The sequence below is a fragment of the Dendrobates tinctorius genome, unplaced genomic scaffold (assembly GCF_039654945.1).
Source record: "Dendrobates tinctorius isolate UK_male_01 unplaced genomic scaffold, ASM3965494v1 ptg000187l, whole genome shotgun sequence".
NCBI classification, from domain to species: domain Eukaryota; kingdom Metazoa; phylum Chordata; class Amphibia; order Anura; family Dendrobatidae; genus Dendrobates; species Dendrobates tinctorius.
In genome coordinates, this window is record NW_027361854.1 from 3,497,557 (window position 1) to 3,513,914 (window position 16,358).

The following is a 16,358-nucleotide window of genomic DNA, read 5'->3' on the forward strand; positions in this document are numbered from 1 at the left end:
AAGTCTCTGCAGATGGTTTCCAGGTCGTTTCTTGCGGTGTCATTTGTCCCCACATGTAGTAGCAGGAATGGGTAGTCATCTGTAGGTCTGAAGAGTCCTGATATCCTGTCAGACACATCTTTAATTTTTGCACCTGGAAGACAGCACATTTCTCTTGAAGTTATATCCGGTCTGCAGATAGCGGCCTCTGTTCCTCTCAGCAGGGAATCCCCCATGACCACCACTCTCCGTTTCTTCTTCACAACATTTTTCTTTCTCCATCCAGGAGGACTCTGAAGGCGTACAAGGTTGCTGTTTGTTGGAAAAGTCTTATCCTGATGTATTTCTTCATCGTTTTCCTGCGTGAGAGCCTGGTACCGGTTTCTGAGCAGTATGGGTGCTGACTGCCTCCTGATCCTCCTGCTTCTCTGGGTCACATGTCTCCATTCCTCTGTTTCTTCAGGTGCACTTCGAATTTCTTCTCTTTCTGTAACATGAAGAGATAATTCTGCTCTGTCCAAGAACTCTTCACCTTCCTTAATGATCTTCAACGTAGCTAACCTCTCTTCGAGATTTTGCAACTTTTCCTCCAACAGGGACACAAGCTTGCATTTGTGGCATGTGAAGTTTGGCTTTTCCACTGGTAAATCTGTGAACATGTAGCAAGAAATGCAGCTCACCAAATGGCTCCTGGCCTCTTCCATCTTGAGATTTCTTAAAAACGATGAAAGATGAGACAAAGTTTTTCCGATTTCCTCTTTTCAGCTGCAACGGCCAAAACCCAGTGATCGTTGAGCTCGCGGAGACTCTTCACTTATCCCAGAAGGCACTGGGAATATGCAAATGATCTCCTCAAGACTCTTCCCCTGGTTTTCCGATTTCCTCTTTTCAGCTGCAACGGCCAAAACCCAGTGATCGTTGAGCTCGCGGAGACTCCACTTATCCCAGAAGGCACTGGGAATATGCAAATAATCTCCTCAAGACTCTTCCCCTGGTTTTGGTCTTGGAACCATTAGCCCCATTGTGGATCTAATAGCCTTAAGGCCCCGTCTCACTAAGCGATCTCGGTAGCGAGATCGCTGCTGAGTCACAAGTTTTGTGACGTAACAGCGATCTCACCAGCGAGATCGCTGTGTGTGACAGCGATCAGCCCCCCTGCCGGTATCGCTGGAAGAAACCTCTGGACATTTCATTGGTTGCTGGTCTCCCGCTGGCCAGCACGCATCGCAATGTGTGACAGGCGGGAGACAAGCGATCGGGTGTAAAAAAAAAATAAAAAAAAAAAAAAATAATAATATAGTTATTCTCACCTTCCGACGTCCCGTTCAGCCATCCCGCCTCTCTCCACGCTCCGGTCCCAGTGATCCTTTGCACGAATGACCGCGAGACTTTGTTATCCCTCGAAACCGTGACATCTCGCGGTCATTCGTGCAAAGGATCACTGGGACCGGAGCGTGGAGAGAGGCAGGATGGCTGAACGCGACGTCGGAAGGTGAGAATAACTATATTTTTTATTTTGATTCTATTTTTTAATCTGTGTGACAGCTCACCAGCGATCACATAGCGACTTACTAGCGATTCTGACACCTTGATATCGGTGCGGGATCGCTGGTAAGTCGCTTAGTGTGACGGGGCCTTTAACGAGCTTATCTGTCTCTTTTACAGGAAAGTAGTGACTCCCTCCCATGTCCTCATCTGATGAAGTTGAAGTGGCTGAATCTATGCCTCTATCTTCACCCTCTTCCTCCGAACTGTCAGAAACAGCAGACTCTGGGCACCACTTCCTAGGTCTTTTTATCCTTAGTTTCCTCCTCCTGAGTCAGGGATTTAATGGAATTCTAAACCTCTGTTCTAATCGATCTTAATTCGTAGGCAAAGTTAGGGGTTTCTTGACATAATATCTATTCACTACACGACTGGCAGCCTTAGCCGTTTCTCCCAGGTAACAGGCAATTCCTCGCCACAGAGCGCACAATCCGTGAACGTGGCCTTCGCTACACACTTTCTTCCCTAATAAAAAAATATAAGAAAAGGGGACCCCTATTACTACAAAGTGAACTTTCACAAAGATCACTTACCACTCAAAAGCAACCAAGGGTACCAGATTTAGAGGAGGGATCATATCAGCAGACTGGCCTCCAGAGGAGATCTGAGAGTCATCCACCTTGCTGGAGCCTCTGTTCTGCTGAGTGGACCTGCTGCTTCTTCCGTCCAAGATGACGTGAAGTGATCTGGAGACTCATGCTGCCGCTTCTGCTGCCAATGTTGCTGCTGCTTTGACTCCTGTGACTTGTGGATCCCCCCATTTTGCCTGAAGGCACTGCTGGAGGTATATGTATAGTGTTCTTTTTGTTAGGCGTCAGGTTCCTTCCGCTGCACAGGAGGAATCCCGAGCCTTGTCTTCTGCAGTCTCCCATTCCTTTCCGGCTGCAGAGGAGGCTGCTCAGCAGGATTGTCGATTTTGGCTCCCTGCTCAGACTAGCACTGTGGGTTTGCTTGCTGCTGCCACCTCTGGTCCAGCTATAGCAACGCATGCTGGTCAGCAGCAAGCTACTCCAGGGACTAAGTCCTCCTTTCAGTCCGCTGAGCATGCCCGTGGGACGATCTCTCATTGGAGATCGGAGGTCACATGCTCAAGTCCTAGTCCTGCTCTGATTGGACCATCAGGAAGGTCCCAGAAGGTCGTGGCTATAAAAGCCTCGCATGGCCACCTCGCCATGCTCTATGATAGAGATTAACTCTTATTGTTATAGTGGTGTGTGTGTGATGATGGATGTATGAGACAGGTGAATGACTCATTATGACTCCCCTCCCTAGGTTGTGTATGAGTTAAGGTCACAGAGTTAGAGTCAGCACCTAGCACTGGTACTGCTTGGCACCGCAGTGCATTCAGCTCTCACCAGTTAGCGCCAGTGGGCACCCGTCAGCACAAGCACCACAATACCGCATGTGTTGCAGCGTCCGTCTGCACAGCGCCGTGCACAGATCGTGTGCTTTTCAGCATCAAGCTCAGGCTGGTTAGTGGCGGCCACAAGTGCAGACGCAGTACACGCTCAGAGCGTTAGTCTAATGTTTGCTGCACCCTGTGATGGTTAAAAGGGCACAGCGTTCCAGGGGGAACTTTCCCTGGCTCCGCAGTAGCGGTTCTGTGCGCTAGTGGGTCTAGAGGGGCACTGTTCTCGTGTCTCAGAAGCAGTGTCCTGTGACCACACACTAGCTCTCCTCTAGCCGTAGCCTGTGAGGTTTAATAGGCTCCGGCATCGGGTTCTGCAGACTCTGTGCAGTAACAGAGCCAGCTTCCTATTACACCTGGTCAGTAGTTCCCCACCGGTGTCCAGCAATCGGTTTACTACACGCTGTCCGTTGTTGTTTAGCAGCAGTATACCATCTCTGGACCCCGGGTTGCGATCATACTTGCTAATATTTTATATTCAGTGCGATCCGCAACCCTAACACTCTTGCTGGTCTAATCACTTTTTAAAGTGGGATCAGCCAACAGCAAGTCCCTCCCAGGTTCATCCAGCTCCATCCCCGGAAATTACTTCGTCACCTTATCCTGGAACACGCGTCATGAGTGAGCTCCTCCCACTCACCAGGGTAACCTTGGCATGTGCAGTAGGGAATGCAGGGAAGCCGGTAAGCCACTGTAAGTGGCACTCCACCTGCACTCGTATGCTCACCCATGAAGGCCCCAAGGACCCAGCGGTGTCGCTTCAGGACTCTGCATTAGCTGAATCAGGGGCAACCCCGCTTCCTGAGTTGACCTGACCAGGCCTGGAATACTGACGTCCATCTTTTCTTCAGGTACGCACACTGAAAAGGTCCCCCATCAAAGACAGCACACCAACTCATGTGAGGGAAAGTTACTGCCCTTTATTCTGTCGGTCCTTGAAGGGCAGATCACCTCTCTCCGACATTGAATCTCAGGGTATCATTTTATTCAGCTTCCTATGACCTACATGCCCATATAGACGGCTTAGAAGGGATGATTCTTTGGACATATTTGCTTTAACTACTTATGGACCACCCACAAACTAAACAGCCAAGTGGCCCATATTCTACATTGCAGTAATATTCTAAAATGCACTGCATAGTATTGCAGTTGTACATCAGAGACATGAGGCACCAGCTGTCAGACACAAACACACACGATAAAGAAGCAGAAAGTTTACTACAGCCTCTGCCTTCCCCATGGCGGCATACACAACGCTAAGTCAGTGATGTGTATACTGGGAGTTTGCTGTGAATAGAAAGCTTTACTATGGTTTCCTCCTCCAGACACAGTCAGCTCGCTCTGCTATGTAGCCAGGCAATTCCTGTATTTAAACCAACAATAAACCGAAAAAAAAAAAAAAAAAAAAAAAAAAAAACTTCCATCACAAAAACGATTCAAAAATGATTTACCGCTCTCTAAGGCTAGTTTCACACTAGCGTAGGGAGGAGCTGCGGAGGGATGCAGACTTCCACCGTTCAGCTCCGCCTACATCGGCATGCGTACCCTATCTTTAGCATTAGGTACGCAGGCCATGCCGATGCATGCAGATGCCTCCGCATGCGTCGTTTTGACGGTGCGGCGACCACAACAAAATCCAACACGTTGCGTTCGGCACAGGTCACCGAACCGTCAAAACGACGCATGCAGAGGCATCCACATACATTGGGTACGCAGGCCGCATGCCGATGGAGGCGGAGCTGAACGGAGGAGGCGCAGCAGTGGGCGGAGCTTCACGGAGGAAGTCTGCATTCCTCCGCAGCTCCTCCATACGCTAGTGTGAAACTAGCCTAAACAATATCGTATGTACAAAAAAAAAAATCCCAAAGTGTGTCTGCATGGACTGCAGTGCTCAAATGACAAAGAATATCATCAATGACATGACTAGCGGAAGTGATAGTTACTCGAGTTTGCCTCAGGTGCTCAGAATGAGAAGCTACGCGCAGGCTCAGTGATGAGCGGTGACGTCACAGAGCCTGTGTGCACCGTTTCTCCTTCATCCCACAGTAGATTACAGTCGAGCGATCGCATTTTCACCGCTCCGCCTGTAAACTGATTAACCCCCCCCCCGAGATGTATTTATGCCGTGGGACTTGATCGTACGCCGGACAGGTATGGATATTGTTGGTTTATTATTTTTTACAGGAGAACAATGGCTTCGATATGGGATTAGGAGTATAATAAAGATTTTAAAACTGTTTGTGATGTATTCTTTCATTAAAATACTTTGCTCCTAGCGCGTGTGTGTTTATTTAACCCTTGAATAACTCTAGGATTAGTAATGGATAGGTGTCCTAAGGCCCCATTACACATAACGATGTCCCAGCGATCCCACCAATGATCCGACATGGATGGGATCGTTGGGACATGTTAGGCTGACCGCTGGTGAGCGGTCACATAGCCAGCCCCTCCAGCGATCAGGACCAGCGAGCAAGCTGGTATCCAACGTAATCATCAGGTTTCTAAGAGCCGCACGGCTCTTAGAAACCTGATGTTTACGTTGGATAAGAGCCGTGCGGCTCTTAGAAACCCGATGTTTACGTTGGATAAGAGCCGTGCGGCTCTTAGAAACCCGATGTTTACGTTGGATAAGAGCCGTGCGGCGTCGCTGATCGCTGGCTCCCGCTGCCACACGCAGCGATGCGTGAAGGCAGCGGGAGACCCAGGGCTGTGAAGTCGGTAAGCCAAACCTGCGACTCCGACAAATATTGCTTATATTTAAGAGAAAAATTTATTGTAGTACAATGTGAACATCAGACATTTAATCATTTTTATGATACAATAATCAAGATATTTAGATAGAACATAATATATATTTATTGGAATACCAACTTTAGAACACAAAAACTGTAATAAATTGTAAATATGTAATACACTATGTAATATTAATTACATATATACAGTACAGACCAAAAGTTTGGACACACCTCATTCAAAGAGTTTTCTTTATTTTCATGACCATGAAAATTGTAGATTCACTCTGAAGGCATCAAAACTATGAATTAACACATGTGGAATTATATAATTAACAAAAGTGTGAAACAACTGAAAATATGTCTTATATTCTAGGTTCTTCAAAGTAGCCACCTTTTGCTTTGATTACTGATTTGCACACTCTTGGCATTCTCTTGATGAGCTTCAAGAGGTAGTCACCAGAAATGGTCTTCCAACAGTCTTGAAGGAGTTCCCAGAGATGCTTAGCACTTATTGGCTCTTTTGCCTTCACTCTGCGGTCCAGCTCACCCAAAACCATCTCGATTGGGTTCAGGTCTGGTGACTGTGGATTCCAGATCATCTGGCGTAGCACCCAATCACTCTCGTTCTTGGTCAAATAGCCCTTACACAGCCTGGAGGTGTGTTTGGGGTCATTGTCCTGTTGAAAAATAAATGATGGTCCAACTAAATGCAAACCGGATGGAATAGCATGCCGCTGCAAGATGCTGTGGTAGTCATGCTGGTTCAGTATACCTTCAATTTTGAAAAAATCCCCAACAGTGTCACCAGCAAAGCACCCCCACACCATCTCACCTCCTCCTCCATGCTTCACGGTGGGAACCAGGCATGTAGAGTCCATCCATTCACCTTTTCTGCGTTGCACAAAGACACGGAGGTTGGAACCAAAGATCTCAAATTTGGACTCAGACTAAAGCACAGATTTCCACTGGTCTAATGTCCATTCCTTGTGTTCTTTAGCCCAAACAAGTCTCTTCTGCTTGTTGCCTGTCCTTAGCAGTGGTTTCCTAGCAGCTATTTTACCATGAAGGCCTGCTGCACAAAGTCTCCTCTTACCAGTTGTTGTAGAGATGTGTCTGCTGCTAGAACTCTGTGTGACATTGACCTGGTCTCTATTCGGAGCTGCTGTTAACCTGCGATTTCTGAGGCTGGTGACTACAATGAACTTATCCTCCGCAGCAGAATAACTCTTGGTCTTCATTTCCTGGGGCGGTCCTCATGAGAGCCAGTTTCTTTGTAGCGCTTGATGGTTTTTGCCACTGCACTTGGGGACACTTTCAAAGTTTTCCCAATTTTTCGAACTGACGGACCTTCATTTCTTAAAGTAATGATGGCAACTCGTTTTTCTTTACTTAGAATTTGTATTATGGCAAGAAAAAAGCAGCTAAGAGTTTATTCAGTAGGACTATCAGCTGTGTATCCACCAGACTTCTGCACAACACAAATGATGGTCCCAACCCCATTTATAAAGGCAAGAAATCCCACTTATTAAACCTGACAGGGCACACCTGTGAAGTGAAAACCATTTCCAGTGTCTACCTCTTGAAGCTCATCAAGAGAATGCCAAGAGTGTGCAGAGCCGTAATCAAAGCCAAAGGTGGCTACTTTGAAGAACCTAGAATATAAGGCACACAGTATTTTCAATTGTTTCACACTTTTTTGTTAATTATATAACTCCACATGTGTTAATTCATAGTTTTGATGCCATCAGAGTGAATCTGTACTGTGTGTATAATATATATATATATATATATATATATATATATATATATATATATATATATATGCACACACACATACATATACACACAACACTATGACTTATCTCAGCTAAGACAAAGCCTAGATCCTCAGGCTACATTCACACCATGGGCGTAGCCAGGCTCAAACCTGGGGGGGGGGGGGGGGGGGGCAGAACCTCATACTGCACACCTCAGCTGCTGCAGAACCTTGTACTGCACACCCCTACACTTGAAAGTAAAGCCTGCACCTTAAGAAGAAGTAGTGAATGCAGTCTATTTATTCCAACTATCAATTGATGTTGATGTGTTACTGAAGACGAGCAATGCCTGTCCTGGGCGTCCTTTTGGGCAGCTATGAGGTGTACCTGACTGGTGCTAGAAAAAGGGGAAAAAAAAAAAAAAAAAAGTGGTGTTAGTCTGTGTGCTACCCAGCTTTCATTCTTTTTGGTACAGATAAGATATGGATAGACAGATATGGATAAATGGATAGATACGTGCAGATTTCTAATCTGCTTTTGCTATTGAAATTATCTATGAGCTCAAAAACCTCTCAGGTGATGCGGTTTTTTTAAAAAGCTGATCTGCTTTTGCAGCTGAAAAACGTATCCTCAAAAAACGCTGTGTGTGAATGTAGCTTTAGATCAGAAATAGAACAGTCATTTACAGGACAAATCATAACTTTCCCAAAATTCTATGGAAAAAATATTCAGCACATTGTGCACTGAACTACTGTACCCAATTTATTATATATTTTAGGACTTTGAGTCAGTCATTTTTATACCGACTCCAACTCCACCAAAATGAGCACCGACTCCGAAGCCCTGGGGAGACCAGCGATGAAAAAATGGCCCAGGACTATCCAGCATGAACAGCGATACCCGGCGGGGGGGCCGGTCGCTGCTGGATGTCACACACAGCGATCTCGCTGGAGAGATCGCGGATGTGTCACAAAATCAGCAATCTCGCCTGCAACATCGCTGTGTGTAACGGGGCCTTTATTGACACCTCTCCATTACTAAGCCGGGCTTAACGTCACTTTACAATAGCTAGCTGACATTAACCCCTTATTAACCCCACTTGCCACCGCTACAGGGCAAGTGGGAAGAACCCGACAAAGCTTCAGAATAGGTGCATCTAATAGATGCGCCTTTTCTGGGCAGCTGCGGGCTGCTGTTTTTAGGTTGAGGAAGGAAGACATAAGGATTAGTTCAGCAAATGTATGGGAAAATGGTATTACTTATACAATGAACTTCTGCGGTTTCAGCAGAGGGGAAGACTGACAATTAACATGTACTGGAAATAATTTTTTTGTAATAAGTATATTTAAAAAAAAAACTACGGTACATTTTATTTGCTGTATAGGCAAAGTCAAAAGCAAGAATTACGCCTCACTGTTCACAAGAGGCGGTCTAGATACTCAAACAATAATGCAGCTTCACATGACAGTCCACACGCTGCAGAGTAGGAAGCACTTGCCTCAATGACCTGATCAATTTCTACAGTTCTCAGTACTTTACATTATTACCATGCTGTATCTGCACTTGTACATAGGGAGGCCCAATTGTGAAAACATGTACAGACAAGACCCCCCTGGACTGGGCGAGAACCAGTCACAAGGTCAAAAGCAGACAGTCAGGTGGGAAACGAACATATAATACAACTTTGTATGTGATTTGTGTTAATGACCCTGTAACCTACCTATATTCCATTCTCACACCCCACATAAACACAGGAAATATAATATACCCCTGTTTATATGAGATAAGTGTTCATCCCTTTATACTTCTCCTAGGGTCTAAGAAGTAAGGTTTCTCCTTGCGGAGAGTGACATGCCAGCTGTGGCTTGTCAAGGTAAGGAGACTTATTCGCCGTGCAATGCTCCTCTGGGAAAATAATATGCAAATTGCCTCTTCAGAAAGAAAGAGGACTTTTACTCTACAGCGCCACCTATTGGTAGTAGCGATCCTACAAGTCACAATCAACCCTTTAACGAGTCTTGTAGTATGACTTAGGATACAAGCCAAATCAGAATCTCAATTTGCAGACACGGTGTTTCGAGCATACTTCTCCATATTTTTGGACCAATAAGTTACGTTCATTCTTTTTATACATTCCTTTTCTTTAATCTTTTTAGTACGTCCCCAGTTATTGCTCTTATTTTAGTCCGCCCGGCTTGTCTGACGCTTTGTTTTTGTATTCTTTCTTTTATAAAGCCACCATAGGAGTCCAGAGATATGGGCCTTTTTATTGCGTGCTAAATGTACAGTCTTTGCCAAGGGGTGTGACGTACAATCTAGTTGTATTGTGAGAGACAGGTATGTATTGCACAGACAGAGGTCTGCTGCGATCTAAAATCCAGGACAGTTTGCTGGGTCTTGTGGTCCCACAAGCCTGTATAAGGGTTAACCAAAAAGTGATGGGTAGGGCTGGTTTACCACATACCTCCCGGGGGGGGGGGGGTGTTCCTGTGATGTCAGAAAGGTCCTAGATGCTTCCACATGGGGATAAAAGAAAAGGCCATGTGTGAGTCTGGAGCTCCTGAAAGTCTGGACCAGTGACAGGACCAATATAAAGAGTCTGTGAGCAGGTAACCCAGATCATGGGAAATAGTGAGGGGTGTCAGTCATTGAATTGTGCCGATGTAACTGCAGTTGAGCTGGACTAAGGTCAGACACGATTCTGTAAACTGTGCAGATGTATCCGCTAAAGAGAATGGACTGTATGTCGGCTATGTGATGTTTACATGGCCTACAGTGGTTTATGGTTGTGTAATAAACCAGAAATGGACTTATTTAAATGAAGAAATTGTTGCTGTATGTCCAAATATCACGGCCAAGAAAAATAAGTTATTATACTCACCCGGGGGGGGGGGGGGGGGGGGGCGGTCCAGGTCCGGGGCCTCCCATCTTCTTGCGATGCCGCTCTGCTGCTTCTTCATGGCTCCCCGGCATCCCATTCCTGCGCAGGTGTACTTATCTGCCCTGATGCGGACCGGAGCAGACCCCCCCCCCCATAATAAAACATTTTTCTTCTCTTGCAGGTCAGACCAGGGGCTTATCTACAGCATTATAGAATGCCCTGAAGGGCAGTGGCCGCATCTTATAGCGGCTAAAACAGGCGACAGGTTCCCTTTAGGCTGTGTGCCCACGTTGTGTTTTTGTAAGCGTTTCCGCAGCGTTTGTGCCGGCTCAGACGCTGCAGAAACACTTACAAGAGGCTTCCAATTAATTTGCATGCATTTTTGGCTTTTTGTGCCAATGCATGCGTTTTTAACCGCTCAGGAATCGCTTAGCGGCTAAAAACGCAGCATGCTCATTAATTTCCGCATAGCCGAGCGTTTTTATCCTTCCCCAATGTTCCCAGAAACCGCGTGTCAAAAAACGCATCAAAAACGCGCGGCTTTTTGACAAAAACCACGCGGAAAAAGACGAGCGTTTTCTGGGAAAGGGGATGCGATTCCGGAGCGTTTAAAAACGCTAGCGTGGGCATAGCCTTAAAGTAGAACTATCAAGGAAATTCTGCAGAGGTTTAGACAAAAATGAAGCCACAATAACACCACCCGTATAGTACACCCTTATGAAAGAGCACTGTGTGTATGCAACCAAGGCATGGCCATAAGTAGAAACACTTTGTACGATTACAAGCAGTTCTTATAAGAGCTAAGTTTATGACAGTGTGATGTCAATATGTGAAAAGAAAAAAAATTAGGTCATTGCAAATTCATAATCTGTAGACCCCACCAGTGTGATATCCAATCAGAAAAATGTACAGCCAACACATACAATGTAGACAGCACTGACACTGCAGTGGTCACCCACAGCCTTGGCTGCAGACAGGCCCTGGCCACCATGGTCTTGTGCTGTACGGAGGCAGAGAACAGTGGGGACCACCAGTCAGTGGTGGAGCTGACATACACTGGATAACCCACTTTAATTGTTCTCATGTTTTACTATTTTTTTTTTTAAATAATCATGGCTAACCCAGTGTACAAAACACAGCTATAAATAATAATGTGGAGCAGTTCTAAGTAAAGCCAGAGCTCCGATCAGCACCCAGAAATATCTCACAGTGCTGTTACATACGAGTAAAATGCTTGAACAATTTCTAACAAATAAAGTGATCTTATCTGCTAAGGCCTGTTTCACACTCCAGTTTTTTGAAGTCAGTCAAAATCCGCCACTTTTAGAAAAAACGGATCCGCCCATTTTTTGGCGGATCCATTTTTTTCCCCTATAGCCTTACATTAGCGGCGGATTTTGACTGATGCTCGTCCATCAGATCCGTTTGACAGATCCGTGAAAATTTTAGCGTCTCCCGGGCGGAAGAGACGGACGATGCAACTTTTTTTGTGCAGCGACGGTCCGCTATTTTATAGTGCGCATGCCCTGCAGATTTCCCTTGCCGAGCATATTAAGCCTAAATACCATTCTGGAAGCGCCGAAAAAAAAAAAAAAAAAATCTCTCCCTGACCGCAGTTCCTTTAAATTTCACCCACATGCCAACTCCAGCGGATCCATACACAACACGGATCCAGTGACGACCGTTTGACCCACAACGGCAACGGATCCGTTTTTACCAGCTCTGGCAGATTTGGCCTTCCGTCAAGAAACGGAAATGTGAAACAGGCCTTACACCTCTGTAGATCCTTCTGTCTGAGAGCTATTGCCCCAATTATGGCCCGACAAAATGGTCCGAAGAATGGCACTGTAAAGGCATACGTCATGCACCGACTTCAATGGAAGAGTCCAACAGAGGCGTTTTTACAATCTGCCAGGAGTATTGATCCCCAAAAACACATTTGGGGTATATGTTTGGAAATGTGCATGACCTATAAAACAAACATGGGGGTCTAAAGATGCGAACACAGCCTTAAAGGGGATGTACAGGCTGTGAGCAAAAATATGCGGTCACTAAGTGATTGCCGAAACATGACAGTGTGCGGTGTGCATAATGTGACGATTCCACTGTATTCCCGATGCAAGTGGGCAGTCAAATGACCAAGTCTGATTTGTGGTCACATGCTGAATAGACACTTTTGGCTTCCCTCAATAGAAGAGAATTAAGTTAAGCTGGATGAGACTAGTCGGCATGTGACAGCAACTCTGCAAATCAAATACATGTGGTCATGTGACCACCTGCACACTGCCAAACCATGACTGCAAGCTTGTTCTGAGCCTGAACAACCACTTCAATGCAGTCATTCCAACTCTTGGAATGACTAGATTTTCCTAGTCTCTAGTATTGTAGAGACAGAGCCATCAGTTGAAGATCCTTGCTTTTTGGGAGTTGCCCACTCAGATAGGGTTAAAGGGATTGTCAGCACAGGCTGACTTTCCCAAGTGCAGGTGCTAGGTGCTTCATGGCAAGGCCAATCGTTTATATACGCCTTCCCACCGACTTGTTTTCCAGCTCTCTCTTCCCTTCTCTGACCCTATCATATAAAAGGGAAAGGTGGAGATGGAGGCAAAACAGGCAGGTGGTAAGGTGTATATAAAGGATTGGCTCCACTGACACCCGAGCTCCTAGACTTGGTTTGAACAGTCATTCGGTACAGAGTCTCTGTAAAAAAAAAAAAAAAAAAAAAGTGAGACCGCGTCTTGGTAAAATGTCTGGAGCCTGGAGGCGCGATGATCTGTGCATAGCAGCACAAGACAGGCAGTATAGAGTTTCATGTACTGTAGAGTATCTAGAGTTCAGCAGAGGAGAGCAATCGCTTCTCTGCCAAATAATCACGTCTTCCACTATCACAGGCCAATGGTAGGACACGGAAGTTGCCGCTCCAGGCAATGCAAAGCATATTCAGAAAGAGCATCAACATTTGCAAATATGCAAAGAGCAGGCGGCCAAGAAGACATCACCGCATTTCTAGATATAACTACACTGGGCAGACAATGCCATTCTGCCAAGTGCTGCAGGGGCCATTGACAAAAACAAAATGGGCTAGAGGTGTTCCACCACATGGAAACTATGTCCCCGCTGGTTTGCTGGTACTCACTCTTGGCAGGAACATCTTATGGGCATTCACAGTTTGGCCAAGCGAAAGAAACAAGTGTCTGGGAGATAAAAATCAATTTTTTTGGGGTCACCTCGCTGCACCCACTATTAAAGGGATTGTCTAGCGGTGGACAACCCCTTTAAGTCAATGAAAGGGGTATTCCCATCTCCAAGACCCTATCACTATGTATTTGGAGGTATTTAATAATAATCCTATCAGAAATGTATAGTTCTTCTGTTCCGCTATGTCACTTACCATTTCAGTAGCTTAGGTATCCATGATTACGACCACCAAGAGCCATCTGTCATTATATTAGTGGTCGTAACCATGGATACCTAAGTTACTGAAATGCCCTGCATGGGGTAAGAGACAGCTAAAGAACTATAATACATTTCTAATTGGAAGTATTTACTATTATTAATACTACTACACCTTTTACAAATTGGGATAGGATCTCGGGGATGAGAATAGCCTTTAAAGGCACCATACAGCACATATTAAATTCAATCAATAATTCACCAGAACAGACTGTATTCACCGGGGTTTCCATCTCTGACTATATAGAATTGTGCCGTTGGCTGTGGTAATCTGTACTGACACACTACTCCCCCCACAAAAAAACTGTATCCCATTTTTCACACATCCACTCTCATTTTCCGTTTGGTCAGTTTTAAGGAGAGAAAAACGTAAGTGATCCTGCTGCTTCATCAGTTATCCTAAAAATGGGGCTTTTCTGCTTCTTTTCGCATAAGTTCACGCTCGCCTATGGCTGGTCTGCGAATGGCTGCATACGACCTCCCTTAAGCTCCACCTACTTCCGCACGCATCCTCCGTACCTATCTTTAACATTAGGTACGCAGGGGCATATGTTGTAAGCAGATGCGTCCGCATGCAGGGTTTTGACGTGCCCGCCGAACGCATGGGAACGCACATTGCTGTGTATCCTGCAAAATCCACATAGCAAAACGAAGTCTCTTATCAGCGCAGTAGCATCTCCGGCCGCACATTGCTCTTCCTTACTACGGGCTGAGCAGAGGACATCAATGGGCATGCCCGAAGTATGGCAGAGCAAAGTGCGCCTGGGCAAGACTTTGTTCAGCTACGTAGATGACTCAGGACAAGTTATCCACATAAGAGCAGGAGGGCGCCACAGAGGAGGGGCAGGCGGAGCAAGGAGGGCGCCACAGAGGAGGGGCAGGCGGAGCAAGGAGGGCTCCACAGAGGAGGGGCAGGCGGAGCAAGGAGGGCGCCACAGAGGAGGGGCAGGCGGAGCAAGGAGGGCGCCACAGAGGAGGGGCAGGCGGAGCAAGGAGGGCGCCCATCGGACCGAACCAGCCTCATTTAAATATAGTGCAGGACCAAATCAAATGGTATTTTTGAGGTGTACAGGGGGAGTCAGGGTGCAATGTAAATCATTTGTGAAATCCATAACACCAAAGAAGAGTGGTGGCATTTGTTGGGATACTAACAAACTGGTGACAGGTTCCCTTTAAGTTTGCCTATTCCTAAAGTGTAACAGGCCATCAGAAAATCTGCGCGGATGTGTGAACGGAGCCTGACATGGTGCCCGCACTGTACCCACCAGCACTTCCAATCTTAGGATGGATCGGGTGTCCCCAATCCTAGAGACACTCCATGGATGACGCTACAGAGACCCCATTAATAATGTACGGCTCACACACGGGGTCACTGTGGCAGACACCAGCATACGCGTTTCAGGCCGCATTCACATCTGCGCTTCCATTTTTCCTGTTCCATCAAAGCAAAAAAACCTGAATAACAGATGCAGTTTGATGACAACGGACGCTAACAGCGGGATCTGCATGGGAGAAACACAGCAGCCACTACTCCTCCCAGATATAGCAAAGCTTCCCATGCAGTGTTCATACATCAGGGCGCTGCCAGGTACAACCACCACCCCAGCAGGTAACATTAACTCTTCAGGCCCTGGACCTCACACAGGCACAGCCCAGAGACAGAACAGGGGGATGGAAGCAAAGTGCTAAGGAAAAAGTGGAGAAATTGCAGCAACCAATCAGGTTGCAGCTTTTATGTATACAAATGCCTTTGCAATTTAAAGCTGGAATCTAATTGGCTGCTAAGGGCAACTACTGTGAGTAAACCTCCTCCAGTGCTGCCCCTGGAGCAGAGGGTGCGGGACCCCGCGGACGTGAGCAGCGACCCCCGAGCGCTCAGTACACACACGGCAGATTCCGTTACCAGATCTAGGCAAGCACAAAGTTGTCACTTCCTCCGTCCGCAGCCAGCGGTCCTGGAGAGCGCGGGGAGTGGAGATGATGCTGCTGCTGCTGCCGGCGGCTTCTTAGAAGTTTTCAGTGTTGCAGGTCCCTCAGTCTTCGCAATGGCCGCTGTGCCGAGTAGAGCCGCTCACCAGCTCGGTATCCCGCCAGCATGGCCGCCTGCTCCCTGCGCAGCCCTCACAGCAGCCATGTCCACTGACTCTGTGGCCACATTCAAACTCCACAGAAGCCTTTCTCCTCAGAACAGCTGAAAGGTGACGTCACCGCTGTGGACCGCACCATTCTAGTGGCCGCGCGGAGGGGAACGGAGAAGGGACATTAGCCCTCGTTTGGCGCTTTTACTATTCCATGAGATATAGTGTGAGGTAACTGTGCAGAAAACAGATTAGACTCGACTTTAGTCACATGTGAGTCTTTCCGTGAAATAAAAGCCCCCCCCCCCGATGTGTAAATGGACGGGTCTGTAGTGAATGTAACGTGGTGGTGGGAGAATGAGGAGATCGGTCAGAGGATGTGACCGGCGCTGAGAGCGCGGGGGGCGGGTGTGCGGGCCTGGGAACCTGCTGTGTGTGGCCGCGCACCCCACAGGACAGACTAGCAGACGGATTTTTTATGTATTATAATAATTTTAGACAATACTGAGAGAATCCTGAATA

General features: G+C 46.7%; 1 protein-coding gene across 4 annotated transcripts in view; it reads right to left on the bottom strand.

Moving 5' to 3' along the window:
- The window catches only part of LOC141055585 (transmembrane protein 198), a 69,988-nt gene extending 53,964 nt beyond the window's left edge, over positions 1-16,024 (bottom strand). Inside the window, exon 1 of one of the 4 annotated variants that reach the window (XM_073552235.1) lies at positions 15,662-16,001. The gene's annotated coding sequence lies outside the window, so the exon portion shown is untranslated. Of the gene's footprint in view, positions 1-15,661 lie in introns of all 4 variants that reach the window. The other 3 variants (XM_073552236.1, XM_073552238.1, XM_073552237.1) reach the window with 3 other exon arrangements.
- Positions 16,025-16,358: the final 334 nt, after the last annotated feature.